Genomic DNA, 27,725 nt, shown 5'->3' on the forward strand with positions numbered 1-27,725 from the left:
TGGAACTCATGAATAGTCTCTGCACCTTCGTTTAGTATTGAAGTGCGTAGGTCTATATAGGTTTGCATTAATGCACAACATCTGTTGAACATTACGGGGGGCTTGCGGACAGGTTTGCAGTACATTTTACGGGGTTCGATATTGTAACGATCCTAGCAAACTCCTCAGCCTTTCCGCACTGTACTCTATAAGTTAAATTCGTGCTTAATTAAAACTATGTGTTTAAATTTAACACTGTTAACCGTTAATACCTGTGCACAACGGGCAACAATCCGCCAGTAATTCTTTATTTTTGCCCTTTGTTTTAGCGCCATAAATGTCTTTGTTCATAAATTTCTTTGTCTATGGTTTTGCATATACGTAGCGTGGACATTAAATTTTGACTTATACGCCATATGCATCTAATTACAAACACACCTATACAACGAACACAACAAACTTGGAATATATAGTTTATGTATGGAAAATCATACACAAGGCGCTGCACGGGAGAGTAGTGTGCATACATATGGCAGTCAACTTCCTAAGAAATTTATAATAATACTAATAATAATAAAAACAGAAAACGAAACAGTTATTTACATAATGTATTTATTTAAGCATGGAAGTGCAATAGACTTAAGTTATTTCTCTCTCTCTCTCTTTGAAGGCAACAACCTTTAGGGTGCCAAGACGTAGAAAAGGACTTGTGGCACTCATGGCTATAGAGTGGTGTGTGTTTGGCACATCGAGTTCCTTCGTTGTTAGCCCCAGCTTTCTAGACCGGATGCAGTTATTCTCGGTAGAAAATACAAGAAAATATACCTTTCTATTACTATTAAAGTAAATAATTACACTCATTCCCTCAACGTGATACTTGTTTGTTTAACTGTATACAGACAGCTGATCCATGGGAGAATCGTTGATAATAATAAATAAAATAAACTCGACAAATATTCTTGTAATTTGCTGGGCACGCCAGTGTGCCTGTTATCCGGTTGTGGCACACTGGAATATAGGGTATGGCTTTCTAATTTTCCCCCAACTATTTTAACTGCTTCAATTGAAATTAATCTATAATAATAAGAGTGAATTTAGTCTTCTTACCCTTCGATTTAGGAATAAGGTCCGCTAGAATTGTATATTTAAAAAATAATAATACTGTACTCAGAATTTTATAGAGTAGTTGGTTTTATTCGAAATGACATACTTCCTGCAACTGTTTGTGTTGGAATTATTTGAGATCAAATCTTTAAGTTTTACGACCCATGGTTATACCGACTAGGCTAAAGGACACGGTGATGGTGAGAAATGAATGAAATGGTGGAATGAAGAAAGTGGGAGAAAACGGGAGAACCCCGAGAAAACCCATGCACATGGTGTTTTTTCCACCACAAAATTCACTTGGTGCGAGCTGGGGTCGAACCAAGGATCCCATGCACCAAAGGTGAACGCTTTATCACTGAGCCACCGCAGCCCCTCTGAAATTATTTATAGGAGAGAGTGACTACTTTATGAAAACTTGATATCGAACACATTTGTTTAAAAATACCAGCTTTTTGTGAAATATTGCTTAATATTCAGGAAAACCTAAGTCAATAAAATAATAATAATAATAATAATAATAATAATAATCTTAAATTAAAAACTCTCTGGACCTAATGCATTGGCACAATTCCACGAATTAAAAAGAGTTTGTTTACTTCTCATGTAAGTGTAGAAGGACTTAATCCCTGTTGCTTTCAATATACGAAGAAAGTGTCCAACTGTCAAATGATATGCTACATAAAATGCCCTATGCAACATAATGTAATATAGAGTCATCATTTCAGGTTGTCTAAAGAACACTTTCGTTTTAGCAAGAAAGGAAGAAAATAGAAAATACTCAGTTTTAACCTAGTAGAAAGTTTGCAGATTTAAGAGAAAATGTACAGAGTTGTTGGATATTAAATGTAGTTCGGATTAATGGAGTGAGACACCGTAGTTCATTGTATGAAATATACTGGGAGTGACCAAGCCATTGCCTATGGAAATATCGAAAGAGATACGTTAATGGTGTTAGTTGCCAACTGTTGTAGAAATGAAAAATTTAAGGAAATCTCTAAAACTCTAAAATCACAGATCCAAATTGACTAACTGCTAAGTAAAACTGCTAAATCTGACTAAAGCAAAAAAAAGTCTTAAAGACCTGTGTTACAGTTTCAGACACATCATTCTCATATCAAAACTACGATAGAAGTAAATTATGAATACAGGTGAATTTGCAGTTCTGGAATACCAACAAATGATTTTGCTAGATGTAAATTTTGGGAAAACATTTTTATAAGGTTTTAGATTTATTTATTGGTTTGTTTGTTTATTAGCTTCTCCATGCCGTAAACGTCGCCAACACCTAATGGCCCACTTGCTGGTAAATGGCGATCGTCAATATAGCGACGCGTCGAAGGATTGCCGCTAGTGTGCAACTAGTGGCAGGGATTCGTCGAGTCGAAGCAGATATCTAGAATCGGGGATATTGAAGTTACCACCACGTAACAGCGAGGACTTCATTTTGATCCCCGCTCCTTTGATTTGTCACGGAGAATCGCAAAGGGACCACCACGAACTATCCCAGTCATGTGCATGGGGTTATAATTATATATTACTTTTCCCTGACGAATTGTTATTATAAGGACAATACTTGAGCTCCGGGGGTCAAGAGTAACTCCTGCCTTTACATCATGAAGTGAAAAATCTTGAGATGGGTGCGTATAATTGTATGAATTTAGTTGGCAACTGTCGCCGATCACTAGCAAGTGAATATGGGAGAACTATGAAAAAAGTAAATAGACGCTTGCCATTTTGTTATAAAATTACATGACGAGTGCATTTGATCTGATTCCAAACAGTTATCTTCAAATATACACGGTTAAAGGAGCACTCTGATTAGAAATATTAAAAAGACTTCAACGATTTATCACTCTACAAGCTGTGTCTTCATAGTCGCTTCCGTGGCGAGTTCGGAAGATTACGCAACTAGTAACCCTAAGGTTGATGGTTCACGCCCAGCTCACGGCACTTTTGTTTTATTTTTTAAAAAATGTTTTTAGACACCTTGATGCAAAGAAATTACGCATATAGGCGATTTAACGTATTTTAGGGGAATAATTTTGTGGTTCGTTGGCGTCCCGTCGATTCTCTGCCGGTGGTGGTATAATTTCAAAACGGAAGTGTTACCAATTTTTGGCTGCGGGACCGCCAATTTTTGGGGACATGTCACTAGTTGCCTATCGGTGGTCCACCGACGCTTACGGCATGGGATTTTTCCCTCACGAGTGAGGCAGATTGTAATCGACCAAGAGTGTTTTGAAAAAATGGGAAACATCTTCCGACTTCGACTTCTGAATAATACGTTTAAGATCAAGTCGAATCAAGGCTGCGCCACGGGAAAGTAGAACAAGTGAGGCAATCGTTCCAAGCACTACGCTCGAGTGCTTCCGTCTCATTCAAGACTTAGACTCTTCAGGAAAAGTAACAAGTTTATTACTTGTAATTTATTCTTTGAGTCAAAGTATTTTGCAATAAACCATCGTTTTGTAAGATATTTTTACGATTGTATACTATTAATTTCGAAAATTGTACACATAATATAATTTCCCATCATGGATTTGAAAAAATCAAAGTTCGAACAAAGAAAGATCTTCGATCCACATGTCTCTTTCATTATTGACCCTTAATTTATTTTAGTCCTAGGCAAAGCGAATCCACGGGATGGCTCTAAGTGAAAACATTCATTTAGATGGTTAAGTAATCTGGAAATTCCTGCTGTTATTTCACGAAACACAACAAACCTTCAGAAACATAAACAATTTTGCTTACCAGGGGAAGGGAATAAATCATCTGCTTATGTTTGCTTAACTAGGAAGAAGGCAAGGGCGCCGATCCTAGGGGGCCGGGCCCCCCAAAGCTCATGTAGGCCCCCTTTGTATTTATGAATATACAATATTTGGCATAATTTGAATGCAATTTGCCTTAAAATCCTAATATATATCGTCTGCATTTGAATGCCCTCCCAGAAAAAAAATTTACAGAGAAATCGGCGCCCTTGGAAGAAGGTCTAGTGAAAGGAATAAAAATGTGATAACGTAATGCTTGAACAACTCTATCTAATGGAGAAAAGTAAATTAGTATTCAACACTTCTTTCAATTTTAAGCATTTCAAAGATTCTCGTAATTTAGTAGCGTCCCGGATTTGCATTTTTGAAGTACGGGTACTCTATCTATACCTTAACGTTTCAGACCACGCACTTAAGCCGCTTTGCCACAAGAGGCACATAGGAGTTTTTCTTTCGATTTCCTTAGGAATATTGAGAATGGTATGACTTTTAAAACTATGTTTAAAAAAAAGAATACATATCGACACAATAAGATGATAATCTAATACCTAGGAAATATATTGAATTGTTTTTAATTTGTTCTCACGCTACCAAAACAGTATTTATTTTTTTTTTATTCCAGCCTTTTAATATAAGCATTTCACACTATTGTCTGTTCTAGGACAATACAATTCTAGTTCATGTATATACTAGCTTTGGAAATACAGTAGAATTTCGCTTATCCGACATAAACAGGCAGGCAGAACGCTGGATAATATGGATGTGTTAAGAAAAGACCTGTTAAAAGTAAAACTTATGATATAATTTTACATATTACACATTTAATAATAATGTTTTATAACAAATAACTGCACTGCACTGAATCAGGGACGTATCCAGCGTGAGGGCCTGAGGGCTGTCCCCCTCCGAAACTCAAGCACTTTTTAATAAACATGCTTTTACCCTTTTGAGATTCTTTTATATCAGTTTACTAATAGTCAGTGTCCAAACTTTGGGCAATGTGCTGTTGTCTTGTTATAATTCTAAGAACATACATTAATGCATTTATACCATTTGGAATTAAAGAACAGGAATTAAATAGGATTAACATTTTGTTTCCGTTCTGTTTTTAACTTTAATATATTAGAACGATACACTCAATGTCTTCTTGCTATTTTTGTTATGTGATATACGTAGCAGACAGTTTTCTTTAGTTACATTTCTCTCGAAAATATGTTTCATTTTGTTTGTGCTATAATGCAGTTTCCAAAGTAAACCGGTTTATAAATGAAAAGTAGGATAAAGTTTAAGAGAAATACAGAACTGTTGCATTATTATTATTATTATTATTATTATTATTATTATTATTATTATTATTATTATTATTATTATTATTATTGATATTGATATTTTTAAAACATTAGAATTACGTGCTTACGAGGATTCGTGTTGGGCCCCCTCCGAATAGAAAACCTGGATACGTGTCTGCACTGAATGATAGATGTATGAGTCAACGTGTAGACGGGCGCGCTAGGCGATATACTCCAGAGCATGAAAAATAGATTAAGACCACAACTTGCAGTTCTTCTTGCCGATTGGTGCTTTCTGCAATGATATATCGGATCATACGGTATGTGTAACAAAGGATGGTCGGATAAGCGAGACCATGGTGTATTGGTGTTTCACGCACCTAAACCTGTAAAATGTTTGTATAAACGATTATCTTTCACTCCCTAGCTAAATTTGTGGGTATGATCACACACCTTGCCTCATAAAGTATAGTCTTATAAAGAAAATTTTTAGCTAAAAGCTAAAGGGAAGTCAACTTCAGTAATTTACTTTAGTTATTTTTTTTAATAATGGCAAACTAGTCCATTTCATCACGATAAAGCACGTTTGATATTAAGATGTCTTTTTCTGTCCGTATATATCCTTTACATTTTGTTGGAGAAAAAATTGTTATTTTCCCAAGAAAACAGGGTGAGAGAAGCTATACAACAACATGAACTGAAAACAATAGCTATTACCAATAATACTGTAATCCTGGATATCAATAAGTTGTCCTTAGTATATTGCTTCGGTTCTTATTAACATGAAAATTATAATGTTTTGTAAAAAAAAATGGGATGGGATAGGATGGGATTCGATGTGGTGTCAAAGTAATAAAATAACTACGAGTCCGCCACTCTATCCATCTAACCACAAAGGCTACGTTGTGTTTGTTCTTTTTTCTTAAGAAATAATCTTCATAACCATGGTGCGTATCGCTTCGAACCTTAACATAAGAGTTTTTCTGTTTAATTCTATATTTTCGTACGACATCTTAGTTACAGAAGCTAATTTATATTTGGCAGGCAATCTACACACTAGGTTTTAACCAATAAATGCAACATTTTAGTTCAGTATCCAGTTCCTTGATCCATCTCCTCGACTTCCCTACTGAATTCCCTCCGCAATCGTGCTGTACTACTGAAAAAATCCCTAGAAATCATCGTTGCCAGTATACACAAAACCGAGCATAATTTGTTTTTTGTTTATATTTTTATTATTTTATTATATTTTTTGGAAATATCTCCTTAGATGGATTGCTCTCTATTATCTCCACATACTAATAACTCAATTTTACCCATAAACGTAAGGAAAAAGGAATAAATACGGAAAATCGTGAGTTACAGTATACCCGCAATTTTTTTTGCGCATGGGAGTACCTTAAGGACCTTGTTTTTCAATTTTTCGTTGATAAGAAATCCCACTCGGACAGTCTTGCCACATTCTGATCCTCTGTAGTAGAATAAGTGTCCTTTCTTCAACTCGATTAATTCTTCTCCTTTTCTTCTTACTTCGCTCAATCCGACGATGTCCCAGTTGACTTTCTGTAGCTCTTCTTCCAGCTCCTGGAATCTTGCTTCTGAAGCCAGGAATTTTGCATTGTATGTAGCCATGGTCAGTTTTAAATAGCAACCTAGTCCGTAACTCCGGGAATTCTTAGCACCCTCTGCCTGCATGTGATTCTGAACGTTGCCTTGCCCAGACACAGTTCGGCTTTCGGAGAATAAAGGTCTTCTTGGCTTATTGTGTCCTATCATGATTGTTTAGACAAGTTGAAGGTATTTGGCAAAAATCACCGTGCCGACCAGGCATGTTGGTGATAGCCCTCCGTGTTCGCCTTCCCATCATTAGGGAAACCTGTAAGTTTCACTGTGGACAGGAATTTACCAGTCTGCACCACTAGGAGGTACGGATAGGACATAAGTGGCTAGCCCAGCCGGTTCCATACGTTGTCGACTAATTCTCAGCGTGCGGGTCTCTTTCTGGTTTACTACTACTAGACACCATTTTGCATATATGTATATATATATATATATATATATATATATATATATATATATATATATATATATACCGGGTGATTCAATAAGAATGTACCAGGCCTATATCGCAGCTAATATTGCACGTATTGCCTTCAAACAAAAAATTGTATCACCAAATCGTATGTGTAGAATGCAATAAAAATAGTAGCGAGACCAGTGGATTCTCGTGAATACCTCCAACGGGGAGCAACTTCGAAATTTGAAATGCAAAGTGGTATAACTGTTGAAATCGTTCAAAAGGACATTAAATGCCATGTGACTTTTAGAGGACAAATTTTGTTATATCCCTTCCCATTTAACCGCTAGAGGCGTTGTTGCAGACTTGTATCTGAGTACCCGTAGCAGGCCTTTATCTCAGCTAATAATGCACATAGAGCCGTCAAACAAAAAAATGAACGACTAAATCGTATGTGTAGAATGCAATAAAAATAGTAGCGACACCAGGGGTGTATCGTGAATATCTCCAACGGGGGTCATCTGCAAAATTTGACATGGAAAAAGGGGTTGGTTGTGCCTCCATTGAAACAAGCGCATAATGGGAGAAACGTCGAGAGGAAACATCCTCGCACCATCTGACTTTCACCTAGTAATGCGACCGTGTTGCTGCCAACGAGGAAGAAATATGCCAAGGTGTTTCCTCTCGACGTTTCTCCCATTGTGATCAGAGAAAAACAAAAAGAGGGAAGGAAGCGAAACCTTTCATGAAGCAACTATAGGAAGGGGGACACCTAGCCACGTATTGGTTAATATCACCGGATGTAAAATGTTGCCGACTCAACACAAAGTTGTATTTTTTGAATAGCACTACATTAAGTTATTACAACTTTTAAGTCTACATACAAATCGAAAACAAACAATACCGCTTTTATTGTTCAGTGTTGCAAACTAATTATGCTATAATATCACAGCAATCCAGAAACATCCCAATTTTGGAGGTCTCTATAACAGTGATGACGCAAGTGAGACGGATGGTGCATCGCACATCGAAAGCACCTTAGTGTCGAATACTATGGTCAGCATATGATGTATTTCTATCAAACAGAAGAAAAAAGCTACAAGGAATTCAAAACTTGACTTCTTGCAAAGGGCTTTATTTCGAAAAAGAGCTGAGATAAGTATCACATCTAATTACGTAGATTATTTTCAAAAGATGTAATGATCATAATGCCGTTTACAGCAATTTGATATTTTACACCGTTTAGGAGATATGATAATGAATGTTAAAGTTGGCAATACTACTAAAAGTCGTGAAATTAGGAGAATATGTGGTAATCACAACTACCAAAAACTGTTGGTCAAGTATCAAAGGTGCGAAAACAAGCAACGATCGCTTTATAAATTTCTTGCAACTGCGTCATTTTAAAAAGTATTGCCAACTGTAACATGTATATATGATGTCTAGTGATGGGTAAATTCCCGGGAAGATATTTTTCCGGAATATTCCCTGGGAATATTCCCGGGAAGATTCCCCAAAATGGGAATTTTCCGGGAATTTATCTACAATCACAAATAAAATTGCATTCTATTACTATATTATGATTTCAAAGTTAAATTCGTTTTTATATCACAGTATATTATTACTCTTGTTTCCAGCGGAACCTTTAAAATGTATATTCTGAACGATGTTATTTTATTAATATTTTATTATATTTAGAGAGTACGCATAAATCTATATTTATTTACATTATGTTCTACGAAAGTAAATATGTTTCAAAAATGGTATAGTAAGTCCACATACTTTTAAACCACTAAAAAGTTTAAATTTACATGTAAGTGGATTATCTGAACTTGACTCTACTACTGATATAAACTTATTAAATTTTTAAGTGTTATAAACAAATTAGGTTGGGTAACTGCCAGAAGACACATGTCCCACCATTTTGTCAACATTTGCGATTGCAAGATACTTTCTTATCTTTATAATTTGCATGTAATATTGCCATACACGACCTTTTTTTCCTGCCCATTTCTCGAAATTTCATGCTTTAATTCACATGTAAGAGAAGATCGAGTACCTATTCAGAAATTCGAGTCAGAGACAGGAGACAGACCGACGTCTATTACGAACGGTGGTTCAGGGTTTATTAATAGTACTTCATCTCTATTTCTACATAATTCTACATTACTTTACAAAATGGATTCTTTTCATCATTTGTAAATTAGTACTTTGCTACTTTTGGCTATTGTTTAGTTTGGTGGGTCCAGATTTTGCACCTACTTTTTTTTTTTTTTTTTTTTGCGATATTCAATTCACTTGCGGTTGTTTTATGGTTTCATACGTTAAATTACGTTACCAACATTAAATTCAGATAGCATTGCCGAGCGAGAGTTAGCGAGTGAAGGCGGGGTAGAGCCCCGCAGGGCACGTTGTTTTCTATCTTCGTTACCAACAATTCACTTTCTTTTCTCACATAAATCACTTCCACTTACCTTTACGGTTTGTACAAATCCCCTACTGCACTAAACAAAATTGTGTTCAATACTTTCTTGACAACTTGAACACCACTATCAACTCATTTGTTCCGTAAATCGTCCTACTTTTTGCTAGTTTTGGGCCCCCAATACTAAACAATTACCCTACCTTTTAGTGCAAATGGAAATGGTACTTAAAAACTCATATTATTAATTATGTCAAGTACAGTGAAAAAAAAAATTAAATTTTTTAACCTCCAAATTCTTTAAAATCTAGAAGTAAATCATAATATATTAAAATAATGTAATTAGTCATACGGTTCATATAATTTGGAAGATAAAGTAAAGAAATGGATATAAATTCCTTCCCGGGAATAGTCCCATTTTTTAAAAGTTCCTTCCCACTGGGAATATTCCCACTGCCCATCACTAGTAATGCCCAAGAGGTCGGGCGCCCCAAAATATAACCTCAGAGCAGAAAGTGGCCAATCACTTCAGCAAATAACAAAAACATTCATTTTTAACAGTTATAAACTCATCAAAATTAACACATAATTACAAGCAAATTATCTCTCATTGCCTTAGAGCATGTACGATTTATTGAACTTTTACATCATATGTCTCTCTGGTCTTCACAAAATAACCAACTTTTTAAACATATAAGGGAGACCGGGGCTGGTTGGCGAACTTTTCATTCTTTATTTTTTTTTTTTATGAGCAGATTGTGCACTGTATTGCAATGTAATGGATGTGTACGGACAGACCAATGTGTCCTCTAATAAATTCCATTTTTGTTTTTGTTTTGTTGCTTACAGTTTTCGAGAAATAATTTTTCTTTCTTTTAAAACGGAGTATGCCAACCGACCCCTACTGAGGGTCTGGTTGGCTGATAGCGTGGGGCTAGTTGGCATTCTTTTTAAATATAGCAAAGCACACAAAAAATTGGATTTATTAGAAATATACGTTATTTTTCTGAATTCTATTATATATATTGCAATGAAGTAGGCTATTTGAAGCTTGAAATTACTTTTATTCACAACATTGAAAAGAATCAGCATTATCATAGGCGCCGACTTTGGGGGGGGGGGCAAGACACTTTTGGCCCCCCAATATTTATAGGTGGGGTCCTCGCCCCTCCAATATAATCCAGTCGAGGAAGAATTAACAAAGAGGAACAAGAATTTCTGTCGTAGACTTCGTCGTGTTTTTAATTCAATATAGGAAGAACCTTTTTATTCGATAGAAAACGCCATTTTCAAACCTTTGTAAAATGGAGCACTGAAGCTTCAACCAACACTCTGGCAGCACTAGTGTTGTAAAGGCCTAAAAAAACGGAAATTTTGGGTAAAAAACCAGTTTTTTACCGTTTTTTCCCCAGCTTGGAAAAAAAACGGAAAAATTGGGAAAAATTGAAATTTTCGAATATTTTACTACATTATGCTTTTAAAATGAAAACTATTTTATATTTACTAGTTTACAGTTATGATCATTGAGTAGTTATGTTTCTTGTATTAAAATACGGAAATTTTGTGGCAACAAATATATTTATACCACTCCTTTGATAGAATGGAGTCATGGCAAAAAAAGATCCTAAAATATAATCCTAGTTAGAATAATTAATATAGACATATTTAAATTATCTTAAGTAATCTAATAAAGTTACCGTTTTATGGCAGGAAAGTGTTAAATAACAGGGCGAGAATCATTCTAGTTAATACCAGTATGTTAAAATCAAATATACAGGGTGTTTCAAAAGAACACGGAACACCGACAACGGTTAGGAGGGGATTGCTGACACCAAGATAAGACAAAAAGTATAAACCATCCTGGGTTCACAAGTGCTTCCTTTCGAAGTTATAGGCCGCTGAAAACATGAAAAAATGAACTTTGCAGGTCCATAGCTCCAAAACTGTGCAATTTATCGTAGTCGGGACAAGACTTCACTTAGAAACTAATATGTGCTCTATCCAAAAATCCATGTTTCAGAATCCTAAGGTACTCACGAAGCAATTTTTATATAGGGAGTTTGGCTACGGGCATATAATTTGAAGTACTCTCCAACTGCCTCTATAAAAAATGTTGCGGAAGTACCACAAGATTCTGAAACATGGTTATTTGGATAGGGCACATACTAGTTTCTAACTGAAATCTTGACTCGACTACGGTAGGTCCCATATTTTTTTAGCTATGGACCTTTAAAGTTCATTTTTTATGTTTTTTGTATCCTATAACTCCGAAAGGAAGCATTTGTGTATCCAGGATGGTCTATGCTTTTCTTTCTTATCTTGGTGTCAGGAATCACCTCCCAAACGTTGTCGGTGTTGTTTTGAAACACCCTGTATATGTATTGTCCTTGTATTGTGTATTGTGGAGATATGGAGATATGTATTGTCCTTGTGCTGTGTAAAATTTCCGGAAATTTTGAACCCATTAGAGAAAACTTTTGATTCGGAAATATTGGCAAAACCCGGAAAATATAATTTAAAAACTATTTCTTCGCCTGATATTATTCTTATTTTCTGTAACGTGTCTGCAGCAACTTATTTCGCTAGCAGGAAATATTTAAAGTAAAAGCTTTTAATTTTACTATTTACTTTTCTGATTTCTGATACAAATCCTTCTTTATTATTTGTATTTATATTTTTCGAACACCTCGAAAAGAGAGATGATGTTATTTACATATATACACATAACCGCACATGTGCGTAAATTTGAGCAGCTACAAACATATTAACCCCTTCAGTGCGTAATTTTCAGATGCGAACCGCTGTAAAAAGTGTTGAGTTGAGTTGAGTTGATTTTGAGTTTTACGTCCCGTTCAGCAGCGAGGCTATATAAGATGTGGACCTACTGATTAACGTGGGATCCGAACCACATGAGCTGTAAAAAGTGTAGTTTTTTTGAGAACTTTGGATGTTGATTCTAAATCTGTTTCAAAATCACTAATTCAAAATCACTAATTCAAAATCACTAATTGATAACTCTTCTTCGATGTCAGTATCGCTGAAATATCGTTTTGAAGCCATTACTGTACTGTCTGCTCTCAAACAAAACAAAGAATGAAAACTATATTTGACGAAGCCCAAACTTTATTTTAATTTCTTTCTTTTTCCTCTTCTTCTTTTAATTAAGCAACAATTGAAACCAGCTGAGTGCAAACTCGCTAAATATTGTCGGGATAACATTACTCATACTATAGGCAAGTATATTCGCCATACGCAATACAAAATAGCCAAAGCAAAATGAAAGCGTATATATACGCCACCCGCACAGCAGGTGCGTTTTGAAGACACGAGTTAACTCGCCACCCACACTGAAGGAGTTAAAGAATTTAACATGTGAAATTTCCGTTCGTTATTAAAGACTAACAAAATACCCGTTTTTCGCACGGAGAGAATGCGTTTCATTTTTGGTGTACAGAGCACCAAAACTGTCACCAATGAACTTAGGAACCCCCAAAACTATGAATTCGATACTAGTATCAGTCATTTTCAGTTACTTTTACATGTCATTTTCCCCCTTTATGAGTAACTAATGGTGGCATAATTTGGATTTAAACGGCATCGGAGGTGTCACTGTTCATCTCAGCCACCCCGAAAACTATATATTCGACACTAATATCGGCCATTTTCGATCATTTTTATATATGCACCCATTCTCCCTGCCCCAAGTTGGGGCACTGAATTTTGATTTAAACTGCACCGGAAATGTCACTGTTCATCTCAGCGGCCCTGGAAACTATGAATTCACACCAATATCGATCATTTTGCATCATTTTTATATATCTCCCTCCTCTCCCAGTTTGCGGGGATATATTTGGATTTAAACGGCATCGAAAGTGTCATTGTTCACCTCAGCGACCCTGAAAACTATGGATTCGACACTGATATCGACTATTTTGAATTATTTTTATATATCTACCCTTTCCCCTCCCCCTCCCCTAAGTTGCGTGCCTGCCTTTTTGTTTAAACAACATCGGAAATGTTACTGTTCATCTCAGCAACCACGAAAACTATGGATTTGACATTAATATCGGTCATTTTTGATCATTTTATGTATCTCCCTCCCCTTCCCCCAAGTTGCAGTGCTGAATTTGAATTTAAGCTTCATCGGAAATATCACTGTTCATCTCAACAACTCCGAAAACGATGAGTTCGACACTAAGATCGGTAATTTTCAATATATATCCGCACTTCCTCCAAGCTGCGCTTTCAAAGGTCTAGAATCCATCCCAGGCCCGAATTTCATCTATGTTGAAATTTTTTATCGAGATCTGTCTGGTGGTTCAAGAGTTGTTAAGTTGCAAATATAGTCACTTTCATTTTATATATGTAGATAATTTGTCGCATTAGAAAACAGGTATTTGTTTACACTGCACATAAAGTTTATATTAATGTCTGTATTTGAATATTAAATAATAATTATATGTCTTAGTGCATGAATATCAGTGAAATTTGCTTACTGCTATTTGTTTTAAGAAGTAGTTTACCTAAAATTAACAAAATTTCACCAAATCAAAGAGCATATTAAGAACTTAGTTTCATTCAAGAGCCCTATTTGTTGCAACAGAAACGCTTCATGATGGTAGATGTGTATGCAATTGTAAAAGTTCTGTAATTAATACACAACCAGGAGTAAACGACTAAAAGGCACATAAAGGAAATGAGTGCATACTATTAATTTTCAAGAATAATTACGAGTTTTATTTTCGAATGCTTCTTTTTTTTAAATATTCACAATATTGAAATTTCTCAGTTTACATTTTTCACGCGTTCGAAAAATAACTGTTCCATTACTAGTAAAACTAACCTAATACAAAGATTTTTGTTACTTTCCCAATTTTTCCGGAAAGAAACCGGAAAAACGGTTTTTTACCAGCCGGTTCAAAATATCCGGAAATTTTACAACACTAGGGGGCATTGATATAAGAAGTGAAGATCAATGTGAGCGCAAACTTGCAGTGAAGTTCCCAAATTTTGAACTTGAATTTGTTTTAAAGCCTTTAGGCATATTTGCATTAGGTCGTGAATTTGGATGCAGCGGAGGTGGATGCAGCTTAACGAAAACCTGGGGGGGAAGGATCATCAAGCAGTTGATAGAAAACGGCTGAATATGATGATATATTTATTCATTGTTTTGCCCTCCCCCCCCCAATATTTTCTTCAAGTCGGCGCCTATGAGCATTATGAAATATGAAAACTTCTTTCTTTCATTCTAGCTTGGTTGTCATGACATTGAAAGCTACAAGATTATCAAACCACATCAGTTTTAATATGATTTGGTGTAGGTTAATTCTTCATATTATTTCAAAATGTAATTAAAATAACTGAACTATCAAGAAAGGTAGTTTATTTCCCGCTGTTCACAAAGTAGCTAAGAGAAACTAAGATATGTTTTAGCGGAATTATCGAGAAATGCAATTTATTTCCTACTTTCCACAAAGAAAGAAAAAGCAATAGCTAGACCTCTATTTTTGTAACAAAAGAGCACATGCAAAATATTCTTGATCCTGAGAATTAGGCCTATTCAGAAAATTCAGAGTCCGGCATACAGTCTTATCTCGATTTCTAAATTTTGACAGCAATCCAATACCTGCATGCTATTCTATAACATTGAAGTAAAAGATTGGTAGAACTGTAAACTATATAACAATAAAACAAACAATGTAACAATAAAAATAAAATGACATAAAATTTCACATGAGGTTGTTTGGCGCACTTGCCAACCAACCCCAAATGCTATACGCTAACTAACCCCAAGCCCATTTTGTGCAACAAAGTCGTAATTACTCAGCAATTGCTTGGCGTTTACGTTTTATTGTTTGAATATCCATAAAAACAAAGTTCAGATTTAACTAATGCTATATTACTTACCTCTGTACCCTGTTACGTGTTGTAACTTTATATATAAAAAAATAACGAGAATAGTATTAGAGTTGCGTCTTAGTTTTCTTTTGTTTAAGGGTTAATCAGCGCCGCCAAGTGGTTGGTTGACGAACTATACCATCATGTATGTGAAAGATGTGTAAGGCCGCTTCATACTGAAGTTGGTGATAGCAAGGGTAAAATATATCTCGTGTAGAATTGGATACTTATCGAAATCCACATTATTACGACGAGTTTGAGCAGATTTTGCAATGAGTTGTGATATTTCGCTCTTCTTGTTAATTGAAATTTGATTACAACATTGATATAAGGTTGTTCTACGTATTAATACTAAATAGGAGGATTATTAATAAATTTAATGGATTTCTGTGACTCTGTGGACGTTTAAATGGAAGGTGTAAGTCTCATTAGAAGCATATGTTTGAGGTACATAAAGACTCCAGTGTTCAAGATTTGTTAAGTTTTGTACATTCGTTGGTTTATTTAATTCCTATAAAGATATATTCGTTCATAAGAGCTTATCATTTAACCCGAATGAAGAACATAGTGATATATTTCTTAATGATCATTTTTTTTAAATCTGTTATTTCGCGGCAAGTAAGTGATTTTCCAAGTGAAAGAAAGCTTTATGTCATATGGTCTCTGCAATATTCTGGTGAATTTAGTGAACTATTGTTTGTCTCTCTCTCTTCTTCAGTTTCACAAGTTAATCAAACAAAACGTGGGGTGATTTCTCGACTGGGATCACCTTACCCTATGCGACTGTCCATGCTTACTTCGGTAGGGTCACATGAGCACAGCGTAACAACCCCAAGTAGTGACGATTCTGTGATGTTGTAACAGAGAACTGAAAAAAATACCACAGACTGGCAAAAACACTCTTTATCTAATAGACACCATAATCCGCAAGTTACAAATTCCATATAAAGGTGGCAGCTGCATCCATAGGTCGCTCTTCCAAAGGAAAGAATATTTTGGATATAAGGAACAAACCACCTAAAAGAATTAAAAACTACCAATTAGCAAAATTTCTTCCGTATACCCAGACGTTGTTGTCAAATGTAAGATCACACGAAGAATATTTACTGAAAAAAGAGGGATAGACGTACACAAGTGATCAGAGCGGCTGAGAAGCGTTGAGAACAAAATATCTTTGATGAATAGTGTTCCCGAGGTTAAAACATGAATTAATGTTCAGGTTTGAACAAGGAATTAGAGAAGATGGAAAATATCATTAAAAATTAATCCTTGACTTTGTTTAGGACAAGGATCGGGGAGTGCACAAGCGGTTAGCGTAAACACCTTTGGTGTGGATGCTCATGTGGTATGGATTCCATGTTAATCAGTAGATCCACGTCTCATATAGCCTCACTGCTTCAAAATACGCCAAACTCAAAATCAAATCAACCAATATTGATTCACAATTCCCAGGAATTTGAATTATGAAAAAATGGTAATAATTTGGGAACAAAATGTCGGATCAAAGTCAGGTCAAAGTACGTATACATTACTTGCATCTGACGTAACATTATTGTAGAAATGGATTGGAAGTAGGGGTGGCGTAACGGTATCTCCAAAAAAATGGGATAATTCGTACATCTGAAACAAAAACATACCAAGCAATCATCAACTCTACGCTATAAAGTTGTCCAATATATGAAACAAATGAGAAGAAAACATCGGTCTGAGTAAGCATGAGCTAAGAATTAAAGAGAACTGTAACCGTAGGAAACATTAATAGAGATGATGGGCAGCAATCACCAGAGAATGAATCTGTTATAAGCCATTGGCCCGAAGTGTTTTCTGAGTATGACCCACTGAAAAGTGACGGAAATACACAATAATGTCCGAATCTGGTCCGTTCAAAGAAAATACTATGAAGCTGTAGCAATTTTCCTCACGAATCCCAAAGTACGATTTTCTCGTCTCGTTTTGTCGATGTTGTAGGAAATTTCGTTTCCTTTCTCAGATTAGTCTCTCAAGTTTTCTTGTAGTCTCGTGAAAGATCTACACTAAGAAGATATGCGAAGTATTCCACGTTTATTCGCTTGTTTCAGTATTTCCCGGTTGCAACCACAACTTCAAGACAAAGGGGGATGATGAACTACCAGGCTTCCCCAGGATCTTCGAAGAGCTGGTGCTTGATTGTGTAGAGAACCAGTCCTCGATAAGCACGAGAACCCTATTGCAGATTTCAAATGATAAGCGGCATGGCCTTGAGTTGGCTTCACGCGGCGTCCAATGGGCTTTGAGCGGTGTTAACAATTCGCGACAAGCAGTCCTGCACGTTGACTTCTCGCGCTACTGCGAATCTTGACAATACCAGAGGCGCTTATTAGAAATATTGTATTAGCACATCAACTGCTCACTTTACGAAGTAGAGAAAAGAATTACGAACACATACGTGAAAACTACATCTTTTTATGTCAACTGGTTGTTATGATACACGCTTTTAAAGGTTTCCATATAAAACAATTAGTAAAACGAGCGATGAGTCTCGCGTCTAATTTCCAGTGGAGTTTTCTTCAATTTGGAAATAGAACTCTCAACTTTTATTACAGAATAATCATGGGTGTAACCAGCAGGTTGTTCTAGGGGAACATTACTTTCAGGGGGAGGAAAGCTTTTCACACATTTAAAAGAGAACAAATGATCTCTTTCAGAATATGAAAGCATTTTAACTCACCATACATACTATACACATGTTATATTTTCACGATGCTACCTTATCAAAAGACGGATCTTGACAGTACTGAGTTGTAAACCGGATTGTAGATGAATCAATAAGCTATTCATAAGAAAACAAATGCTGTTTATAGCAGTCTGTTTATCTGACTTTGTATTTATATGGGTTAAAATAGTAAAGGAAAAAAACTCGAAAAAATATCAACTCAGATATTATTATGCAATAATCTAATAGAGAGTTCATACGGTGTGCTCCCAGTTAGGGAAATGATAATATAAAGCATATGGTTAATTTTAGTTGTTTTAATTAGGTACAGAAACCGTATTGATGATGTTTGATTTTTTAAATTTTCATATTTTATTATAAACGTCCCTCATTTGCATTAACTATTAAATAAGTTTATTAAACACATACCACAAACTTCCCATATACGAATATATATAATATGCCTAACATCGTTAGAACAAAGTATAGGAAGTTCGTAATATTGTTTTGAAATTTGCTTCGGAATAAATTCTTCCTTATTCGACAGAAAAAACGCAGTATGTTTTTTTTCCTTCACGTTTCACTACCTTACATATATGCGACCACTTATTTCCTCTTTCCTCCTCCAGTAGGGACTCAAAAGCACCAGGCGTCTGAATGGTGTGGTAAATTATCGTAACCCAAAACAAACTCGATCATATGGACTTGCTTAGGAATCAGACGGATTGTTTTTGTGTGACCTAGACCAAGCCAAAGAATGTTATTTGTTATGAAAACTGAGAAGACAACAAAGGGGCTAGTTGTGTAGGAACGTAACTTCTCTTCTAGCACAAACAGAATACATCAGTGTCTGGATTACTTTCTTTCGTGGTAGTTCGTTTCTTCTCCAAAATTACAGTTGACAATGTCTTAAAGCAAACCGAGTACAAGTGCGGAGCTTTCTTTAAAAAAATTTTAAAAAATAAAGTTCTACGAAATCAGGCTCGAAGAATTATTTTTTGTGTTTACATTTTTTTAAGCCCATGATAATAAATTTACAAGACTCAGATTCAGACAATGACGAAATATTAACTGACATAGACGAAAGTGAAAGTAGTGTTGAAGACGAGTGTTTAGCATATCCACTGGAAAAGTTAATAGGTAAGTAATTTAATTGCTATATATACTTCTAGGATGCACAGTCAAAATTCTTGAGTTTGCTGGAATAGTATATTTACATTGCGAATAATGTTGCAATGTATGTGTCATAATCTCAACTGGAGGAAGAGCGAGAAAGGAAAGGGGAGTCCATGATCCGGCAACACCGCGCGGAATATCGCGCACCTTTGGCTATTGCCCGTGATGCTTTACATCTGAAACACACAGTAGTACATGAATTGAGTGTGGCACACAGTCATGAACTACATGAACAGCAGTTACATGCTTACCAATCACAAAGAGTACAAAATGAAAATTAAGTTGACTTCAGCAAATTTGTGAATGACCAGTACAGTGCTGTTTTTCCTATTCTCAGTTTTATGTCTCTAGTCACCGACGAAACCTGTTTGACTAGAGCCGGTGTATTTAATAGTCGGAATGTCGATGAAAATCTTACACGACAATTGTCAAGATCCATCAACCGACGATTGTAGTTGGTGGTGTGAGGTGGAAAATTTTCCTCCGCTATATTTTTCCAGAAAATTTCCCTCCGCTATATTTTTCCAGAAATTTTCCGTTCTAAAAAGAAAAAATATCAGTAATCAAGTAACAATTCTTCACTAATCATAAAATTGATTGAATTCATATATAGAAATGTTAAAAAGTGAAAGATCGTTTAAAGAATCTGAAAATTTTCGTGGCTTCGACAATCTTCAGTACCATGTAGGAACAAGTGAAACAATTTTTCATTAATCGAAATATTTTCTGTCTTCTACGGAAAAATTGAAGAACTTTTTATGAGTCGAAAAATTTTCATCATTTTGAAGCAAACAGTAAAACAACTCTTTGTGAATCGGAAAGTTTTATTGTTCTGTAGAAGCAAGTGAAAGGAATTTCATAGATCGGAAAATTTTTATTACGATATAGAAACAAGCGGAAAAACTTTTCATAAGCCTGACAAGTTTGGATATTATGTATACTGGTATTAGGTAGAAAATTTTCCACTATATTATATTGCACATTAAGCTAAAAAATTGAATTTCTGTAGTGGAAAGTCAGTCAGCAACAAATTATAATTTTCCAATTAGCTTTCGGCAACCGGAAAATTTTTTAATATTTCAAGTTGGGAAGTAAAAATTTATATAATGTTTCTATATATATATATATATATATATATATATATATATATGTCCTATAAAGTGCAGAGAACATACATCGAGTTCGTAGAGTACAAATATCCCATTCTATTATTTAAAATTTAAAGTTATTAAAAGTGATGAATATTTTCCGATTCATAAAAACATACTCCACTTATTCCTACATCGTTGTTTAGCCGTAAAGTTTATTGGTAATAAATATTGTCTTAAAAAGTTCCATGAAGTAAAAATCTAACCATTCTTCATTTCTTCAAAAATGTTTCAAAAACTTCAATGCGTTCTTCCCTCAGAATCCACCTTTGATCTCACAAAATTATATTTCGTCAGTTTAATACGCGTAAGGCGAAGTTTTTCATAGCTTTACTACTTTTCTAGATTTGCATACTCTACTTTTTAAATAAGTAGAGATAATATAAAGTGCCTACTGTAAATTTTTGACTACTCCAAATTCGAGTTTAATTAACTCATGAAAACAAATACTAACCATTTTCTGGAAATACATTTATTTAATCATATATTCATTCAGAAGAGAAAGTGAAATATAACTAATAAGGAAGCTGATTTGTGTACTTGTTCATCCAATAAAATAATAAAAGAAACGTAAAAATCTGCACTATTAGCGTTGCATTCTAAAAGCAACAAGTAATTTCATTTTCATTTACAAAATAAAAAACATGTTTCACATATTTCTTTTTTTATATATGTACTTGTTGTATCGAATCGTCATTATTTCTAATACATTTTTATATATAATAATGTTACTTTTACAATACAAATATCTGCTCTAAGATGTTGATTATACAAAATTCCAATATTGAAATTATGATTTACGAGTGTTAAACACAATAAAATCAAAGCATTTCTTCTTATTTTCTGTTACAAAAATAAGCTTCATAAGGAACTTTTATGTAGATATTTCATTACATAGGCAGACCTATACGTGAAGAAATAGTGGAATTTTCTGTTTTTGAAATAATTGATAAATTCACAAAGGTTTCTTATCAATTTCTTGTTACATTTTAAATATTGGAATGGGATATTTGTTCTCTGCGAACTCGATGTATGTTCCCTGCACTTTAGACACACACACACACACACAGAGAGAGAGACAGAGAGAGAGAGAGAAAGAAAGAAAGAAAGAAAACACTATGTAAATTTTCATTTCCAAACTTGAAATAGGAAATTTTCCGGTTCCCGAAAGCTAATTGGAAAATTATAATTTGTTGCTGACTGACTTTCCTCTACAGGAATTGAATTTTATAGCTCAATGTGAAGTTAAATATAGTTGAAACTTGTCCACCTAACACCACTATACATAATATCTAAAATTGCCCGGCTTATGAAAAGTTTATCCACTTGTATCTACATGGTAATGGAAATTTTCCGATTCATGAACATTCCTTTCATTTGTTTCTACAGAGCAATAAAACTTTCCGATCACAAAGGGTTGTTTTACTTTTTGCTTCAAAATGATGAAAGTTTTCCGACTCTTAAGAAGTTCTTCAATTTTTCCATACAGGACACAATTTTTTGATTCATGGAAAATTGTTTCACTTGTTCCTACATAGTACTGAAAATTGTCCGAGCCATGAAAATTTTCAGATTCTTTAAACGATGTTTCACTTTTTAACATTTCCATACTTAAATTCAATCAATTTTATGATTACTAAAGAATTGTTCCTTGATCACTGATATTTTTTTTAGAACGGAAATTTTTCCGGAAAAATATAGAAGAAAAGTTTCCACCTCACATCACGACTAAACAACGATGTAGGAATACGTGGAGTATCTTCCTATGAATTGGAAAATATTCCGGAAAATTTTCATCATGATTGCAGTAAACATTAGGCCAGGCATCGTCTGCCACCATTTAGTAGGCCCTATCTTTTCCTGATCCGCTTAGCTGCATCAGAATATGCAGTGTTTCTACAGCACAAGTTTCCAGAATTATTAGCAGATGTCCCGCTTGGTCTGTGCAGCATATGTAATTTTACGAAGTCGGAAGGGAGATCTTTTTGCTGTTTCTCGTGTGTATCTTCTGTTATATATTATGTCTCTCGATTCTATGACGACCTATAACACATATCGTCAGATTACCATGTTAACAAAATATCAACAACAATATCAGAAAATAATTAATTTTTACTTCTTTTATATTTTCTTCTTCTTCTTCTAACTAGCTTGTGTATATTTCAATAGCACATATTGCTCGTAAATACAAGAAATGATATTTAAGATTACATGTAAAATACACAATATCGTTATAAAATAAAGCTACCAATGACGCTGTTATGCTTGCATTTACCCAGTAGGACGTCATTTTGAACATTATTGTGAACCTACCATTTCACGCTACTAACTATTTACACGATAGAGTTTATACATTGTTGTATTTAGCGAATATAGCTAGGTTCTGTGCTACATTCCGGAACTATTTTCACCTCATTGTATTGATGTATTGTAGCTTACCTCAAGGGTCCGTGGTTTGACCCTGGCCAAGTACGTTTATGATGGACAACATCGTGTTCGGTAGTTTTCTCGGGTTACTCCTGTTTCCTCCCACATTCCTATTCCACCAGTTCTTACATCATCGTTCACTTGCTTTATCGTCGTCTCCCTTAGAATAATGGGCATAATCTTGGGACTTTACATTGAAAAAGTTCATTTCATTTTTCCTCATTATATTCAGGCGTTGAACATCTTTCCGAAACAGCTTTATTACATGCAATTAAAAATTTCTTGGTCGCAATTTTTGTTTCTCATGTACGAATTATCCTTCTTTTCTTTTCGAGCTACCTATGGCCGCCCCTGCTTCCAATCCATTCCTACTATAATGCAACTTCATGTGCAAATAATGTATAAGGTGTTTGATCTGATCTTAATCCAACATTTCGTTGTCGAGCTATGGTCAATTTTTGTGCCATAGCGACATATTTTCAGTAGACTCCATCTCAGTAATGATACACTTTCGGACATTTATTCCTCTCCCCAAATTCCTTCGTTCATCACCTCTCAGTTTTTCTCCATGTCACGGAAGCACCCTGTATATTAAGAAAGAAGGTCATTGTCAAGTGGCTGCAATCAATTGAATCACTGATTGGAAAAAGGGAATAAGTGCATCAGACCTAAGTTTTCAAAAACGCTAAAAAATCTTCCAGAGGCGTTGTTTGTACTTGTTGCAAAAAGTGTATAATTGATTACTTGTAGCAAAAGAACTAACAAACACTAAGACAATAAGGAGAATCTTGTATTGCAGCACTGCAATTGGTTAAATAAGCTTAAAAATGGAAAAAATATTCCCTTTTTCCAATCAATTAGAGTTGGACGCAATTGTAATTGTGTGTAGGGCATGTAATGTGCAGTTTATGATAGAAGGCTATGAAAATATACATGCTGACTACAATGTTGCATGGTAATCTTGGATATATGTATCCGAACTATCACGTATGTTAGGCTTCTAACAGTGTTATTGTCACCGTTCTTTTTTTTTTTTTTTTTTTTTTTTTTTTTTTGTAAAGCACATGTTATTTGTACAGCAAGAAAAGTAATACTATAGACAGGCTGGAAAAACACGTAGCAAAATACGTTGTCAAAATAGAATGCCTTTACATAGGGTCCTATCCGTCTGCATCTTCGTCTTCTGCAGTTTCTTGGTCAGTGGTTTTCCATGAACAAATCATTCTATAAAACTTTTTGTATTGGTCCGGTATGCATTTGATGATTTGTGAAGAATCGTTTATCTTTCTCTGATTGATCGGGACTTGCCAATCGTATGACTTTGACGTTGGCAGTGGAACGTTTGTGACATTACTTTTGAGTAATCGAAAAATATCAGTTCTTAGTTCATTGATAAACTTATGAGCTTGCACATAACCTAGAGATTCTCCTTTATAAACAGTGTCTCTATTTAATTACTTGGAATTTCACTGTTTTGTCCACAATGCTACCTGAAGATTTCTTGTAAAACGGTTACCACCAATGTTTAAAATCTAAGATTTCTTCATTTACACCTTCGTAAACCTGAAATGGAGTATCAGTATTTCTTGCATTCGTAATCATGTGGTTATACTGTGCTGGTAAATAAATGCGATTGTGTCGTTTGATTTCTCGTTTGATTATAACAAACTTTCGGTCACATGGTAAAAACTGTGACCTCTGACAGGCAAATATTGCTGTATAGTGGTAAACCGTTATGACACGATCACACTGAAAAGCATTAATGTCATTGTATGATTCCAGTTTTGGTATTGTATGATCACCACTTGTATCACTGAAAACACGTAAATCTGTAACTGATTGGGCCAAATATTTCTCTATAGATTGTGCAATGTGAAGACAATGCGAAGTATCGTAACGTCAGCAGAGGGCTCTAATGGTTGTCTACATACACACAGTCTCACAGTTGTGGTGGTATCCTATAGTGATTGGAAGAAGGAAATAAGAAACGTAGTTATTCCCTTTTTCTAATCAGCGAGATATTTTGTCTTCTACATTGGCCATATAGAGTTGCCCAAACATTCCTATTTTCTACTCAACGATGTAACTATCTCAAAGGAACACATCTGCTATCTCAGGTTAAAATCGCAAAAAATTGTACTTATTCCCTTTTTCCAATCAGTGGTTCAATTGTACGCAATACTAGAAAATAGGAAAGACTTTCATATAAGCACATATTTTCCCTATTATAAATGAAATATAAGCTTCGTGCCTTATTATACCTGATGTTCGTTTATCGGGTTGCAGCGCTCACGCAACTTCAGACCTTTTTTTTTTTTTTTCATGTACACTCTTGAAAGACATATTTGTCTTCTATTGAGGAGTGCAAGTAATATTTTTTCCTCGCACTATCTCACTATTTTATTATGTCAAGAAATCTTCGTGGGAAGGCGGTTGCATAAACTAAGGAGGTGACAGTCGCCTCACCTGAAAAGCATAAATTTTGCGGAATGGTACACAAAACCTATTTGTACTTAGAAGAACAATTGAAGTCGCTTTGATACTAGAATTGTTCTCAAGAATGCATTACATATTTGACTTGTTTTTTCATCAACTTCAAAACTAACATTTGCTCACCACATCTCCTTTGAATTTGCAGTTTCAAAAACAAAGTGTCTACTAAAACATGCAATAAGAGATTTTAGAAAGGCGTAGTAAAACAGAATTTAAATGAGACTCATGTCACATTGTCAATACCTTTTCTCCCTTTTTTTTAAAAAAAAATACATACTATATATTCTGGAAATATAGTTCAAAGGAATACGCTTAACACTTATATAAAATAAATATTTGGAAATGCATAGAAGGCATTTAGTTAACAAACTAAATGTTAGTGCACTACCTATTGAGAACTAACTTTGGAAAGTAAATTTGAGTATTAAGTGAAGTCAATAGAATGAATTGTGCAAGCCAAATAAATGTGTGCATTCATATTCACTTAGTTAACCCACCATTTTGAGAAAACTGGGACATGGTTTACTTCATTCAAGAAGTATTTGATGATGGAAATAAAGACAAAAATAAAGCGCTTGTAATCGAAACTGTAAGCTAATAATACACGCTCAGTATGTGTGGTTTATCGATTGAAAATGTTGCAGTTTGTACATTATTTACACGTATTTAGTCGTAGTAGGCAGAGTGATAAGGAATCATGAGCGCGCACGCGTGTGTGCGAAAGAGAGAGAAAAAGGAAGGCGAGATACACAGGTATATATTGTACACAAAAGTCAATACTTGAACAATCGAAAAAATAGGCTCCGATATTTTTTTCTGTAAAGAAATTGTGCAATGAAACAATTTTTAACTTACAATGAGAGATGAAGTAGAAAAAATGGGAGTCGACCATGCAACATATTTTTGATGATACCTTCTCATTTACTTCTTGAAAATAATAATAATAATAATAATAATAATAATAATAATAATAATAATAATAATAATAATAATAATAATAATAATAATAATAATAATAATAATATGAAATAAAATCTTTGAGTTATACGTCCCACGGTTATGCCGGCTAGGCTAAAGGAAACGGTGATGATGAGAAATGAATTAAATGGTGGAATAAAGAGTGTCGGAGGAAACGGGAGACCCCGAGAAAACCCAGGCACACGGTGTTTGTCCACCACAAAGTTCACTTGGAGGGAGCAGAGTTTGAACCCAGGACCCCATATACCTGAGGTGAACGCTCTACCACTGAGCTACCGCGGCCCCTATAATAATAATAATAATAATAATAATAATAATAATAATAATAATAATAATAATAATAATAATAATAATAATGCGTTTTGAACAAATCAGCTCTTGGACACGTAGCTAATAAATATAATTGTAAGTGCAGATCATTTGTCTATGTTACAAATATGTACGATCATGTTTTAAAAAATAAATCTTTAATACTCGTACTCACATGACTTCGGAATTTTAACTACTAGCTGTTCCAGATGTTGCATTTTCGAAATATAATAAGCGTAATTGAATTTATGTCGTTAGATGAACCGCTTACTACAGAAAGCAAACATGTCCCTCTTTGGTAAGTTTGCAGGAGAGCAGGGACGGCGCCAGAAACGTTTGATGGGGTGGGCGGAAAGACGCGGACCTACTTGCTGGGTGGGCGGACAATGAAAATAAGACCTGGGCAATGTGGACTTTTTTTTACAATAATTAAGTTTCAATTTTTATACTCTTTAGTTAGCTAAGGCTCAGACCGAAATAGGGAAAGAACAAGGATGTGGAAAACAGCTGTCTTGGCCTTATAGAAGGTACAATTCCGGCATTCGCCTGATGGGACTGAAGAAATGCAGAACTTAAGATGGGCTGCAGGAGTTCGTGGTTATATGCTCGACCTACCGAATTCCGCGTGACAGACACACTACTTCTACTTCCAGTTTTTTAAAACAATAATAACGGTGTGTACTGTGTAGTCAATGAAGTTCAAGACAGCTTTACCTCCTCTCCCTTCAAGAATGCAAATGAATGCATAGAAATAAAAGAAGGTTCAAACAACACAGACTAACAGATAATACTCTACCTCTACTCTACTCTACTCTATTCGTTAACAACATAAAATACACAATAAGTAGGCAAAGTAAAACAAGGATAAAATAGGCTACTGCAAACATTTTTACCTTTGTATGATTTATTACAAGAAAACAAGAAACAAATATATATATATATATATATATATATATATATATATATATATATATATAAATCATTTATATTTTCTCTCGTATATTCTTAATTTGTGCACATTA

This window comes from Thermobia domestica, chromosome 9 (assembly GCF_964235325.1).
Source record: "Thermobia domestica chromosome 9, izTheDome1.hap1.1, whole genome shotgun sequence".
In the NCBI taxonomy this organism is placed as follows: Eukaryota; Metazoa; Arthropoda; class Insecta; order Zygentoma; family Lepismatidae; genus Thermobia; species Thermobia domestica.